The 13,317-nt window shown below is 45.9% G+C and overlaps 1 long non-coding RNA gene across 2 annotated transcripts in view; it reads left to right on the top strand.

Annotated features, from left to right (window-relative positions):
* LOC311439315 overlaps positions 1-13,317 on the top strand; it is a 33,930-nt gene that overhangs the window by 7,343 nt on the left and 13,270 nt on the right. The window contains exons 2-5 of one of the 2 annotated variants that reach the window (XR_014694650.1): positions 5,224-5,366; positions 5,725-5,926; positions 6,688-6,837; positions 7,732-7,846. This is a non-coding gene — a long non-coding RNA (uncharacterized lncRNA). Of the gene's footprint in view, positions 1-5,223; positions 5,367-5,724; positions 5,927-6,687; positions 6,838-7,731; positions 7,847-10,167; positions 10,441-13,317 lie in introns of those variants that run through there. The other variant, XR_014694651.1, reaches the window with a different exon arrangement.

Here is a 13,317-nt window from a genome sequence, read left to right as displayed (position 1 = left end):
CTTGGAGCTCTAAGTGCCAGTGAAATGGGGCTTCATGGGGTCACGGCACCATGCTCACAGCCTGCTGCTGGCATGGCACAGGCTTGCCCAGCTCCTTCCCCAATCCAGCTTGGGTATCTCAGTGCTGTGCTAATGCAGTAGGAGTGTTTTCTAACTCTAATCAAAATGTGACTTCCATTGTGCTTCTTTGCTGGTACTGCTGGATGTTCTCAGATTCCTTCCTCAGACCTGATGCTCTCTGGCTGTTACCTTCATTTCCCGCACAGCTGGTAGGTGTGTTTTCTCCTTTAAGCAGGTGTTTCATGTATCTGGAGGTGGTGAATGCCCTATATTTTCCCAAACCATTTCTATTACTGTCCGTGCATTATCCAGCCCTCTCCCTTCCAGAGATGTAGCCCCTGTCACAGCACTGGGCCCCTCCTCTCCCTGCAAAGAGGCAGCAGGAAAAAAATTGCTTCATAAATTCCCCCATTTCAACACCTGCTGACTCCAGTTCCCCCCTATGATTTTTACTGGAGTAATTGTCTTGTTTACTTTCTGTCTGCTGCAGATTTGTCCACAGTGCACAGTGCTTTCTGGGAACCTCTCTGTAAGTCTGATACTCAATATCTCTTTCTGGTTCCTTAATAATCTTCCTAACTCACTTCTCCTTGTTTTTATAGGTCTTCCAGTCCCCTTGCTAGGTGGTTCATATCTTTAATACAATTCTTTTTATTGCTTGTACTCCTCTACCTTCTGGCCTAAACACATTGGCCTCTAATGCCTTGGGTTTTGCTCTCAGTCTAGACTCCTGTAATTAACACTGAGCTCTCAGCAGGTGAAACAGTAATTTTAAGAGTTGCCCATGGACATGTGCATGTGAGAGGGCATCCAGGGGCACAGACCTGGTTTCTCTGCTCCTCAGACTGTCTCTGCCACTGATGCTCCAAAGGCTCCTCTTACACAATGCCAGACAAGCTTTCCTTTTCCGTGGCCTATTGTTATTTCAGGCACTAACTTTGTCTCTTATCAGGCTTGTTTGGCATTCACTACAGTGAAGCTGGGCGTGTGGGTGTCTCCCACCTGCAGACAGGAAAGATGCCTTGCTGGAAGTACTAAAAGGCTGTTCTCTCTCGTTAGTGGGCTTATAACTTCAGAGGGTCCAATGCCAGTTCAGTGGAAGCAGAGTGGTGAATCTGTCTGTGGGCTCTGAAGCACATGAAAATGAGCACAGGTCTCTCTACATTATCCCTTTTCCAACCCTAAATGTGTGCGTTAGAAAAAAAATAATAAATGAACAGAAGCTATGCCAGTATTGCACTAATGATGTGAGGAATCCAAGGAAATTTACTGCTGATGGAAGTGGATAGCGGAGGATACTAGCATGTTCTGCAGATCAGCCTTTCCAAAGCAAGCCTGAATCCGCGTGGTGGTCTGTTCTGCTTCATGGACCTCTTCATAGCTGGTGTCACTGCTTATATGTGCCAGCCTGGTGTTAGGCAGCTGTCACTGATCCCGGTTGGATAAGCACGTGAAGTGTGATAATGTATGCACACAATTTCTTTTCCTCCAGTACCAGGAACAAATCTGAGCAGGATTTCATCCCACACCCCAGTCTGCAGCCCGTGCCTGTGTCAGATCTGCTGCAGCCACTCCCCGTGAACCACAGCCCGGCTCTGCTGGCCCACAGCCTGGGGGTGTGCTCTGTACCACACGGCTTGGGGATGCCAAAAAGACCCTCATCCAGTTCAGCATCACTCCCGCTGCTGCCTGCAGGCACCTCACAGCAAGCCATGCTAAACAGAGAATAAAGAGCACAGATAATTTTCCTCTAATCCCAGGCAGAGAACTTGTCCTCTGATCCATACATTGGCTTACCTCCACGTAAATATTTCTACATGCAGTGCAGAAATTCTTCATCCGGACACAGGGCTGCTAACAGGAAGGGAACATCTCCACAAGCAACTTGTTAACTGAGTGAAAATAAAAGACCTTTCTCCTTCACATTGCTGAACCAAAATAAAGTGCTTTTCTTGTCTCTGATCTGTCACCTAACTTCCTGTCTTGCTTTTCTGTCTGCAGCAATAATGATGCTAGCAGGATAACTTTCTGCTGGGGACTCAAGAAAGGCCAGATAGCTGAAATACTCTGAGGTTATTCAGAAGGGCAAAGATCTTGAGGAGCAATTATGGCTCTCTCTCTCTTTTTTTTTTTTTTTCCTTTTTCTTTTTTTTTTTTTTTTTTTTTTTTTTTTAAGCCAAGAAAGCTGTGCCAATGTGACTACATCTTCCTGGTGCTCAGAAGTTACAGATGTGTTTTTCAGGCCCATTAAGTGCTAGTATGTATACAGTGCATCTTGTGCCTAGTATTGCTCTGATTTGTTGCTTGAATTTTGGAGCACCAAAGCTTGCATTGAAGTGGAGGGGACTCAGACCAAGTGCTGTGCTGCTGCAGTAATTACAGTTCTGGCATAACACAAGAGAGAGTGAGGGCTTTTGCTTTGGGGAGGAGAACCCACTGAGAACTCTTGGGAACTTTTGATTTTAAAGTCAAAGCATGGCAAGTAAACCTGGTCGCTTTTTTTTCCTGGTTGCCATTACAAAAATTAATAGATGTAGGTAAGAACACATGGTGGAATAAAGAATTAGAGACACTGTTTCATGAGATGTTAGAAGCAAGCAAAATTAATTTTGGTTGGCTGGGAGGTAAATGCTACCCAAGGCCTCAGGGACACATTTTGGATTGCTAGAATATGAAATGCATACTCCTGTCTCGGTGTGTGTGTGTGGTGTTATTTGCTTTGCTTAATTATTTATCTGTGTATTTATTTATCCGTGCATGTATTTATTTATTTATTTCGCCTTTCTGGAAGAGACAAAAACAGAGGTGGGGAGTGTTCTGAGTAGCCACCATGCCTGTGTTTCAGCAGGACTTCAGCACACAGCCTCCTGATTCGGCTGGGGCAGGAGTCGTTTCCCCTGCCTGCAAGCCACCTAAATGTATGCTGAGCAAGCTTCACCTTCTGGATGGTTGAGAAGTCAGAGGTGTTGCATGGCTGTGATCACGCTTGCACAGATATTTAGTGGGAGTTACCTGCTTGCTTCCATACTTGCAGACTCTGGGAATTCCTGTATTCTGCAGACAACTCCTCGAGGGCAACTGGGGGTAGGCATGAATACCATCCATTGCAAGGAACTGAAAATACATGCTCACTAGTACTGGAGAAAAAAATATTTTCCAATTCAGGCATTTGGGGAGTAAAATGGTATGATAAAATCCCATCATACTGATTTCCCTGTTGGTTTTCATCTTCTGATTTGAAACATGTTCTGACGTCAGTCACGCGAGCTGCTGGCTGGGGAGTTAATGCTGCCCAGAGCCTCAGAGCACAGCACATCAGCGTACCTGTACAGCCTCTGCTTTGAGGATTCGTGGGGATATTGGCTGCACCTGTGGTGTGCTCTGGGAGGGAAAGCAAGACAAGGCATCACAGGGAGACAATCCTTTTTGGAAGCATTATTTTCTTTATTTCATTCTCTTTTTCAAAATCATCCTTATTGTCTCCCATTCCCAATTCCTCAGCAGTTTCAGATCAGCTAATTAAAAGGTCATATTCATCTATGGCTGGTGACCTAGATAGCTTCTGTTTCCAGTATCGAGACAAGCTAAAAGTCCCTAGTGAGGATAAATGGGGAAAGTATTAGACCAAATTGGGTAAATGCAGTTTCTGTGGAACGCAGGGAGAAGGAAAGCATATGTAGAAATCACATCTCCTGACAAGACTGCTCAGGCAAGACATTAGTCACAGGCTGGGAGTCAAACGGCTTCCTGAATAGCACCAGGGTAGAGCAGCTCTCATCAAATGACACATGGCAATATGACACTTTGGGGCAAATTGCTTAATGCATATGCATTTCAGCTTAACTCTCTGTGAAATAAGGACAACACAGTGTTCAGTCGTCCCGAAAAGTAAATATGTGAGGAAGGTAATAACTTCAGTAGACATTCACGTCATGGAGTGATACATCAAGGCACGCTGTGCACTGAAGCTTATGCACAGCTACCAGTTCTTGACAAACATGCCACTTCATACTGGGATATCAGGAAGCATCTACTTATTCATCCTGGACTGGTTGCCCTAGTGTCCTGAACTAGAGGTATGGTCCCATTCATGAGAAGTGCTCCTACTCTCTGATACATTTCAATGTGATTTCTGTACTCTGGCCACTCCGAACTTTCTGTACTTCTGACCACTCTGAATGTCAGATGAGCACTTGTCCATGCATGCCCTCATGTGCATATGTGGTGGAAAGCTAAATAGGCTATGTTATGTTACCCCTTAAACGTAAGGTTATTAAAATGTGAACTCCACAGTTAAAGTTGTAAAGCCAATTTCACTCATATAGTAATGTTCCTTCTATTTAATAAGGCAATTCGTTGATCTGCAGCAGCAAATTATACTTTTTGAGCATTTAAGTAATAGTTCCATTTGGCTTCCAGTTTATGAGGCAATTTAATATTTCCCTGGGCTCACTAGTGCTGACTGTACAGAACTTCTGGTGTTGGGCATTTATTCAGCTTAGAAGCTTAAACAAAGTTATTGCTATTTTATGCACAGTATGGGAACAACATTTCCTTTTAGAAATCTTTGCTTTGCCCAGCTACCAGCAGCACCATTGGAATATGCCCAATTCTGGAAAAAAAATAATCCCAGAAGAATGGATTCGACCAAGTGAGCTGCATTAAAGGAAGCCAATGTCAGGGAAAGGCCATGGTGCCAGGTTTCTAAAGCTTGCCTGACCTTCTCGTCTCTTCAAAGGCAGCAAAGGACCCAATGTCTCCCCTGAATAATGAGGAAAACTCAAACATAGAATCATAGAATCATAGAATCATAGAATATCCTGAGTTGGAAGGGACCCTTAAGGATCATCAAGTCCAACTCTTGACACCGCACAGGTCTACCCAAAAGTTCAGACCATGTGCCTAAGTGCACAGTCCAATCTCTTCTTAAATTCAGACAGGCTCGGTGCAGTGACCACTTCCCTGGGGAGCCTGTTCCAGTGAACATAGGAATTGAGTGCCTTAAGGAAAGCTATTTCAGAAGGATCCATTTAACAAGAGCTTATGTGTTGAACCCCGGATGAAGAAAATATATTTCTGACTAAGCTGTTTACCGTTTAGGTCAGCTTGTGTAATTAAAGATATTGTGTCTGTTTATGAACATTCCCTTATCTGTATCCTTAGACCATGGCCATTAAGACCGTCACTGCTGGAGTCCTTGCAGTGCTGGCACTACAAGTACCCTGGCCCCATCCTTTGGCAATCGTGGTCGTGCTGAAACCTACCAGGCCTACCAGGACACTGGAGCAGATTCCTGTTAGAGAGAAGTATAACATAACATAACATAACATAACATAACATAACATAACATAACATAACATAACATAACATAACAACGTAACATAACATAACATAATATTTTGTTTTCCAAATGGATCTTTTTTTTTTTCTTTTTCTTTTTCTCCAGCTAGAAGCCTGCCCCAGCATGGAAACGTACGTATGGTTATTCCACATTTCAGAACGTTTTTGAGAAATTTCCTTTAGGTGGCAGCAGAAGTACAAGAATATTCAACCTCCTTGATACTCTGGGCTGCTGTTGTGGAGCGGCTGTGTGCTGAACATAAAGGCAGTTTTACAACCCTTTCACAGCCTCTTACACCTTGTTTTTTCCATCCTCATTATTAGAGCACCTTGCTGATGAGCAGAAGTCATGAATCAAGACCCAATCACCTGCCTGGCCAGTCCTTTGGGTCTCTACGTGTAACTGCTATGCGGGGACTGTCTGGACACTTAACAGAATATGGAAATGATGCAGTCCCTGCCAGGCAGGGGATCTCAGTCTGGACTTGGTATCACTTACGCATAACATTGCGATGGAGTGTGAAAGGCAAGGAGATGGGGAGGAGAATACTCAAGATCACAGCGTTGCTTGTTCACCCGTTTTACAAGTCGAAGCAAAACTATTAATAGCCTAAATACAATTGCAGTAGAGCTGCTAAACTTTGCAGAATTCCCTGTCTCTGAGCTGGTCTTACTGCCTGCTTATCTTCTGTGAAACCAAACGGTATTTCTCTATTCCTCTCTCATCCTCAGACTCTTTCTTCCTTCAAGTCTTGTTTGCATTTCCCAGATGATGTGTGCATCACATTTCCTAGGAAGTACTTTGAAGCTTAGGGTGTTCTTGCAAGACAAAGAAACCTACAAAGCCTTTTCCTTTCCTTTCCTTTCCTTTGGAAAGGAAATAGCCCATACCTTTTCCTTTGGAAACTGGTATGCCTAGGGATCTCTCGGGAAGGTGAAAGGGGATCTGGAAGTGTTTGCTGTCCAAGCTCCACAGTACCGTTCAGGCACTTCCATCCAGCTGGAAATGAGCCAGTAGCTCAGACCTGGCTGGCTTTGGGCTCATGGGAGACAAGGCAAGGGTCGATCTACAGCTGTCATCTCTCCCTTATCATTAAGTAAGCGACTGATGTGGCGTCTAGCTGGGCCCCCATGGTTTGGGGCCTCAAGTAATTGCTCATATGCTGCCCTATAAGAGCCTGCTAGCCTGCTCTGCTTTAGAACATTCTACTTTTTCTTTTCTTTTCTTTTCTTTTTTTTTTTTTTTAAACAAACACAAATAGATACATCTGATCTATACATTTGCAGTGACTCACTGAAGCTGCTGGCTTGGTGGGATAGGTCCCAGCATCCTGGCATTCTCTGTCATGCTCAAACCTCCTTCCATTCATCCTGTCAATGAACAACTACCATTGCCTCACACCCTCCTGGAGTCTGGCCATTTATCCAGCTTTTATGGTGAGTAAATAATATGCTCAGTTATATGTCTGGAAATAAGGTTCTGTACAAATTCCTCGGGCAATCAATATACAGAGTCATTTTATGTTAGAAATAGCTTGTTCCAAATGGCCGTATATATCTTTATTATACTGTAAATTCACACACTGTCACTGGAAGCCATATATGCCTTATTACCCAGCCTTGGTTGCGGAGCAAACTCCTTCCCCCCTTCCCTTTCCAAGATCCTTTCTTTCTTCTCCTGTCCCCTTGGCTCAAGGCTTAGGAATTAATCAACCTCTCCAATGCACTGCAAAATCTTCTCGTTCCCTTCCTAGTTTTGTTCTCCCCTGGGTTTTTGGATAAAGTGTGGTTCTGGCCACATCACAGAGCACATGGCATTGGCACCATGGACAGGGATGGGGGAGATGGGTAGTTACTGCCCCTAAGCAGCTGGGCTGGCTGCTTCCCAGTCTTTGTCTAGAAAATCACTGATGGTGGTATAGGAGGAGGTTTTGGGTAGCTGTGTCTTCTCTGAGAGGAAAATATAAAAAATAGGTGAGAGGCAGAGCATGGTGATATTTGGAGATGAAGAATGAAAGCCCTGGAGCAGGTGACCCCTTAGAAACACTCCCGCTTCCTGAGATGGGGAAATGAAAGCTATTTGCAGGGTTGAGCATATGGGCATTGGAGACAGCAAAATAAATAATAATGGCTTGAAAAACAGGCCGTGAGTGTGGCTGTGCCCTGGGAACAGTGTTGGCTTGGTCAGCATGTCTCACTGTACACCAGCTCAGAAAGGGTCCCACCTTCAGCCTACAATGAATAGGCTGGAACAGGGCCCATGGGGCCACGATCGAGAAGCTTCTCCTCATCCAGTGAGAGCCCCTGTTGGAATGACCGTATTTCTCTCAGCTCTGCTTGGCACAGAGGTGCCCACATCTTCAGCTGTGGAGACACCAAGCCGTGACCTTGGGCCAGGGCTCTTAGGGTGGACACTGCCGCCAGCCGCCCAGTCTGACAGAGTGGGGTAAGTGACATTGCTCAGTGTGGTTATGTGATGTGCCAGTAATAAAACAGAGCCAGGAGAAGCAACTGCAGCCTCCAGGGACAAGGCGTACATCATGTGAGCATCATCTCCTCGTGCTGGAGAGGGGGAAGAAACCCCACCACAGCCCCCCAAGGGCCGGCGAGCTCGGCTGGAAAAGCTGATGTATAATCCTGCAAAATGAAGTCACTGCCGGGGGCAACGGGCAGCTCCTCGGCTGGTGCAAATCACCACAACCCGATCGATTTCAGAGCAGGCCTTGGTATTGAGGATGTCACAAAAAGTTCCTTGGAAGGAGTCTTTAGAGAAATGTTTCCCCTTTAGTCTCCTGGTAACTTGCCTGTGGTAATACATCTGCAGCGTGCTATCAGCGTGGAACTTGCTCAGAAGAAAAAGAGAGGAGGAGAGAGACTGCTGTTCATCTTATTGACTGCTTATTCACTTCTTTAAAAGTAATTAGGAGTTTAATCAGACATTCTATGGATTTTTGGGAGAATCTGTAATTAAAATCTGCACAGTCCTCTTGTATTATATACTCAACTTTCTCCCAGAGCTGCTCAAATATCTTTAATATTCTCACTTCACCTAATGGAAACTGTCAAGTACCCCAACAGAAAGAGGAACAGCTAAGGGAACTGCTGCAACAGGCCTCCAAACCGCAGCCCCCAGCAGGTTTTTTGTTGTTGGGAAAGGTCTGATCGTCGATAACAGCCCAGGCTGGAGGTTAACAGGCCTGATTGACTCCGAGCTGCTTTTTCTCTAATGAATAGAGATGTTTCTTTTCATCAGCATTAAGGGTGCGACGTATGGAGAGGGGGAAGGGAAGGAGGAGAAAAAAAAAAAAGCCCTCTCACTGCGTAGCGATGGAGCCAGTCTCTTGATAAGCTTTCAATTAAGAGCAGATTAAAATTAGGTTTATCTTCTCCTGAAAATGGCAATGACGTTAATATAATAATACATTGTAATAACTTAATAGCCCGCTTGGAAGTGACTCATCCGCAGTGGAAAGATCACAGGCCCGCCGCCTCCTTCTGGGGAGGTTTGGTCTGCCTGTCCCCATGGCTGTGGGCACCCTCGGCCTGGAGGCCTTGACTCCTGCCCGGTCCTGGGGGCGGCCGCCCCGCTGCCTCTGGGCATCGGGAGGTGAGAGCTGGGCTGGCTGTGGGGACAGGCTTCCCCCCTGCCTTGCTGTATGCCACTGGCTTTTCCCTATTTCCAAACCCAGCTTGGTCCCGGAGGAACACTTCTTTATGGTGTGCAGAGGCATAAACAAATCCCAAGGCTCCATTTTTCTAGCTACTGTATGAGCGCACGGCTCCTACCCCCAAGCAGTTTGGTGGCAGACTGACAAGGGGCATTGGGGGTGCAGAAATGCGTGATGGATCTGTGCAGAAAACAGCCTACTGAGGCTCAGCAGAGTCCTGCAACACCTGGACCTCACTGCTTACTCTATCCCATCTCTCCACCAGGAAAGGGATGAAGCTTTGGCAGAGCTTTGAGGCGTAACAGCCGGTGTCTGGCATTGCTAGGAAAAGATGCAGGAATAAAGTGCCCATGCTGGTTGTTCCCCACTTCTCAGTCCAGCCCATCACATGCACTATGAAATCTGCTGGTCTCAGTGGGATTTTACTCATCTCCTCTGTTCAGGTAAAGGAAATAGATTTCCTCTGCCACAGGAGTGTGTTAGTGAAAGCTGCCCTCTGCAGTGTTTACCGCCCTGAGCTCAGCTGTTGACCCCTGCAATTAACCCAGACTGTCACCCAGCAAGAGCCTGATTGAACTGGTGGTGTGGGAGACTGCAGCCACTCATTCAGCTGATGCCTGGATGAGGCTGGATGATCTCAGACATGCCCTTCGATTTCAGGGACAAAGCTGGTAAATCTGCTTGTGCAGTCCCAACAAGGTAGAATTTTCTTGCACTTTCTGCCAAGAGATTACATCAATTTATTTATGTCTGGGAAAAACACATCAGAAATACTTCTAAAATTTTTAAATAAACCCCTACTTGAAATCATAGCAGTCCACTCTGCTCCTAATAGGGCTTTAAAAGCAGGATGCGTGTCTGGTTTCCAGCTGCTGGAACCTGTAATCTCACTGCATATTTCAGCCTGCTCCTGCAACAGGCTCCAAGTTCCCTGCTTATAAAGCTAGGAGGTTTTATATAAAAACCCCACAAGGGCTATCAGCATCTCAAGGGCTTGATTGCCAGAGCAAAACCTTTATAGGTACCTCTTCTATTAAGGGCCCAGTAGCTGGAATCGCCCTTAATGCTTACCAGCTGTTTGATACCACTGCAGAATGCACTGGAGAATTTTACTATTAAGACCAAGCTGTTACATTTCTTGCTGGTCAGTGCTCTGTTGTGAGATGAGAAACAATGCCTACTGCTATCTTGGAGGGCCATTTGTATTTGCTCTTCTCTCTGCACCTTGTGGTATGGCTGATTTCTCCCCATCCTTGGAAGAGGTGCCTGGTGTGTGATGCTAACGGCATGCCAGGTACTTAGCTCCACCAGGAAGCTGAGAAGTGATCCACCTGTAACAAAGGGAGAGACAGGAGGGAGCTTCCAATGCAAGGTGATTTGTGGTGTCTTTAGCTGCTTCTTTGGGCTCTGCCAGTGGCTCTCTGGATCAAGGAGATCTGATTTGGCTGCGAGTGATTCACTTGTCTTGTTCTGTGGGCTGACCAACACTGCAGACTGTAAATCATGATGGGGAAAGGTGTTTGTCTCTGTGCCCTACACGGTGTTTTATGAAGGAGGGTAAAAAAGGCTTCTGTCCCCTTGGCATGATGGCTGCTCTCTTGGTCCAGAACCTGGGTATTGAGTTTTACACATAAGACGTAACTGGATTAAATGGGTTGTCCTCTTGGACAGAGCACTCAAGGCCTCTAAATAATCAAGTGTAATGACAGAGTAATTTTCAGCTGAGAATTTCAGAGTACTTGAATGAGTTACTGTGCTTTCGTGCGCTGGCCACTCTATTATGTGCTGGAGATTTCCTGTGTTTCAGTGTGTCAGTGGCTTTCTTGTGCCCTTGCATTTATTTAGCTGAAAACAATGAATTAAAGCAGCTTTCCAGTAAGACAAACACTTACCTGTTCCCAAACACAAAACCCTTCAGAGCAATATTTACTTTGACCTCTAATCTGGGTTTAGCCCTTTACCTTTTGGGTTGAGTGGCTTGGTGTGGCGGGCTGTGGGATGGGGCTGGTCAGTCCAGTTCAGGTGCAGGGTGGATGGGCAAGCTTGGTGGTAGAAAGAAAGCGAAAAACAAACAGAAGCAACTGAGGTAACAAGGAAATACCAGCCTGAGAGGGAAAAAAATAAATAAATAAACTTGTTGCCCTCGTCATTACAGGCTGTGTTTTTTCCATCTGTAAAAGGAGTGTGGAGGACTCCCTTGGTCTTAAAACTCTAGCTTTGATTCAGCAATGCCTCTAATGTGTGAAGTCTTCCAATGGAGAGGGACAGCACAGCAATGATAGGATCATGACTCTAACACAGTCCCTCATGGCTTTCCCTTTTGCACTCCTGAATGTGTGGCTGGAGAGTTAGAGTGGGAAAATAAAGGTCTTGAAAGCAATGAAACTGGGAATTGGTTAGGTTTCATATAATAGCCGTGGGGAGGAGAAAAAGGGGGAAATAGAGAATTACCGGGTAGCATGAATTGAGGAAGGCAATAAACTGAGGGGCTGGAAGTGACCCACCTGTAACAAAACTGCTGAGCCAGGGGGTCTGAGGTGGAAAGGGTATTGCATGAACTGCATGAATCAGTGGCATCAGCTGAGGCAGCAGGTGTCCGTCTGTCTGTCCTCCACTGGTCATGGAGCTAAGTTTCCTTACTCTGCTCTGGTTTGATTTTGAAGGTCCCTTGGTGCTCGTCTAGGACCTGGAAAAAGCATCCCCTGCTTTGTGTGAGGTGATGCCCGCGAGGTTGCTTTTCACCACGCATTACTGGTGGTGACCTGGTTTCTCTGTACAGCAAGTCCTGGTGGCTTCTTTGTGAAAAGGGTGACAGCCATAGGACTCCAGTCATCCCTGAGCTTATGTTGGACCTCATTTGTGCTCTAGAGCCTGTCCCTGCAGTGGGTGTATGCCTGTTGGAAGGGCTGCCTGTGTCAGGAGGGGACGAGGAGGCTTCGTGGCTGATATTCAAGCCTAAACTTTGCAGCCTGAACAGTTTTCTCCCTCAATTGTTTGAGAATATTGAAGGCAGCAGTTTCTCATTTGGATTTACTCTGCTTTCAGGTACTGGTGTGGCCCCTCACCCATGCCTCATGGCAGTAGGATGGGTGAGTGCCTACTCAGCCACATTTCCCCTACATAGCCACCAGCAGAACAACTGTTTGGGTTTCTCAACGCTGGCAGGGAAAAAGAAAAATCCACATGGGGTACTTTGCAACAGAAGCCTGATTTTTTATTGTCACAATGATACGGGCTGTTTTGTTTGAGCTTTGGCCTGTATTATTTTGGCCTGTTTTTGAAGCACTTGTTTTTTAATATTCTTCCATTTACTGACACAGGAGGCTACTTGTAAAATTATAAGAGAGAAACTTGAATGTTGCGCTCTACAGAAAAATGAGACATTCATGTTATGCATCATAAATAGGGAAACTTAGCCTTTGACAGCAAGAACAAGCTCAGCTGATTGTGGGTGTTTTTGAGGATGTTTTTGAGCTTTGACCCCTTACAACGGCGTAGCCAGGACTGGATTTCCTGCATGAATGTGTGAAAACTCCTTGTCTTTGTTCCTGAGCAGCCAGGGCCTGCCAGCATTGATAACCATGCTTACTGTTGTTGGGGAAAAAAGGTAATTGCCCTTCTGGCAGCGCTGAAGGTGTGATTTGTAAATTGAGCTCTGGGAGCAGTTCCGTGGCTGCAGATACAGCACGGGTGTGACAGAAACACAGCAGAGCTGGGTTATGTACGTGTTGGTGTGAGGGAGCACAAGAGCTCCATCAGAACACACGCTGTGCTTGCCAGAGCGACTGCCCTGGGTGAGACCCTGCAGAAAGGCAGTGCTGTGCAAAATGCTTATGAACTGTGATTCCCAGCCCTGGTTGTTGAGTGGAAATTCTCCAGATTATATGGGATTTCAGTGAAAGGCTCCAGGCTGCTTCTTCCTAAGGCATTATGGAACAACATGCCGAAGAGTTTCATTAAGCACGATTCAAACATGCAATGCCTTTAAGAAAAGTGTCTTACATTGGTCACGTTGTAGATACTGAGATGGCTACTGCAGCCTTTTACTCAGGTCCTAGCTCTTTTCCTCTGAATGGATGTCGTTGCTTGTGCCACAGTGTTGCTCTTTTAAAGGATCTCCATTCACTTGGCATGGTTTTTTCCCTCGAAGAGGGAGGAAGATCCACCAGGATCCTTCCCTTCTCTCCCAGGCCCTGGTGAGGACCAGCTCGGGGCCCGTGCCTTGTTCCGTGTTGTCACCTCAGCGATT

The sequence above is a fragment of the Aythya ferina genome (assembly GCF_964211825.1).
Source record: "Aythya ferina genome assembly, chromosome: 6".
In the NCBI taxonomy this organism is placed as follows: domain Eukaryota; kingdom Metazoa; phylum Chordata; class Aves; order Anseriformes; family Anatidae; genus Aythya; species Aythya ferina.
This window is presented reverse-complemented; position numbering and strand designations above follow the sequence as displayed.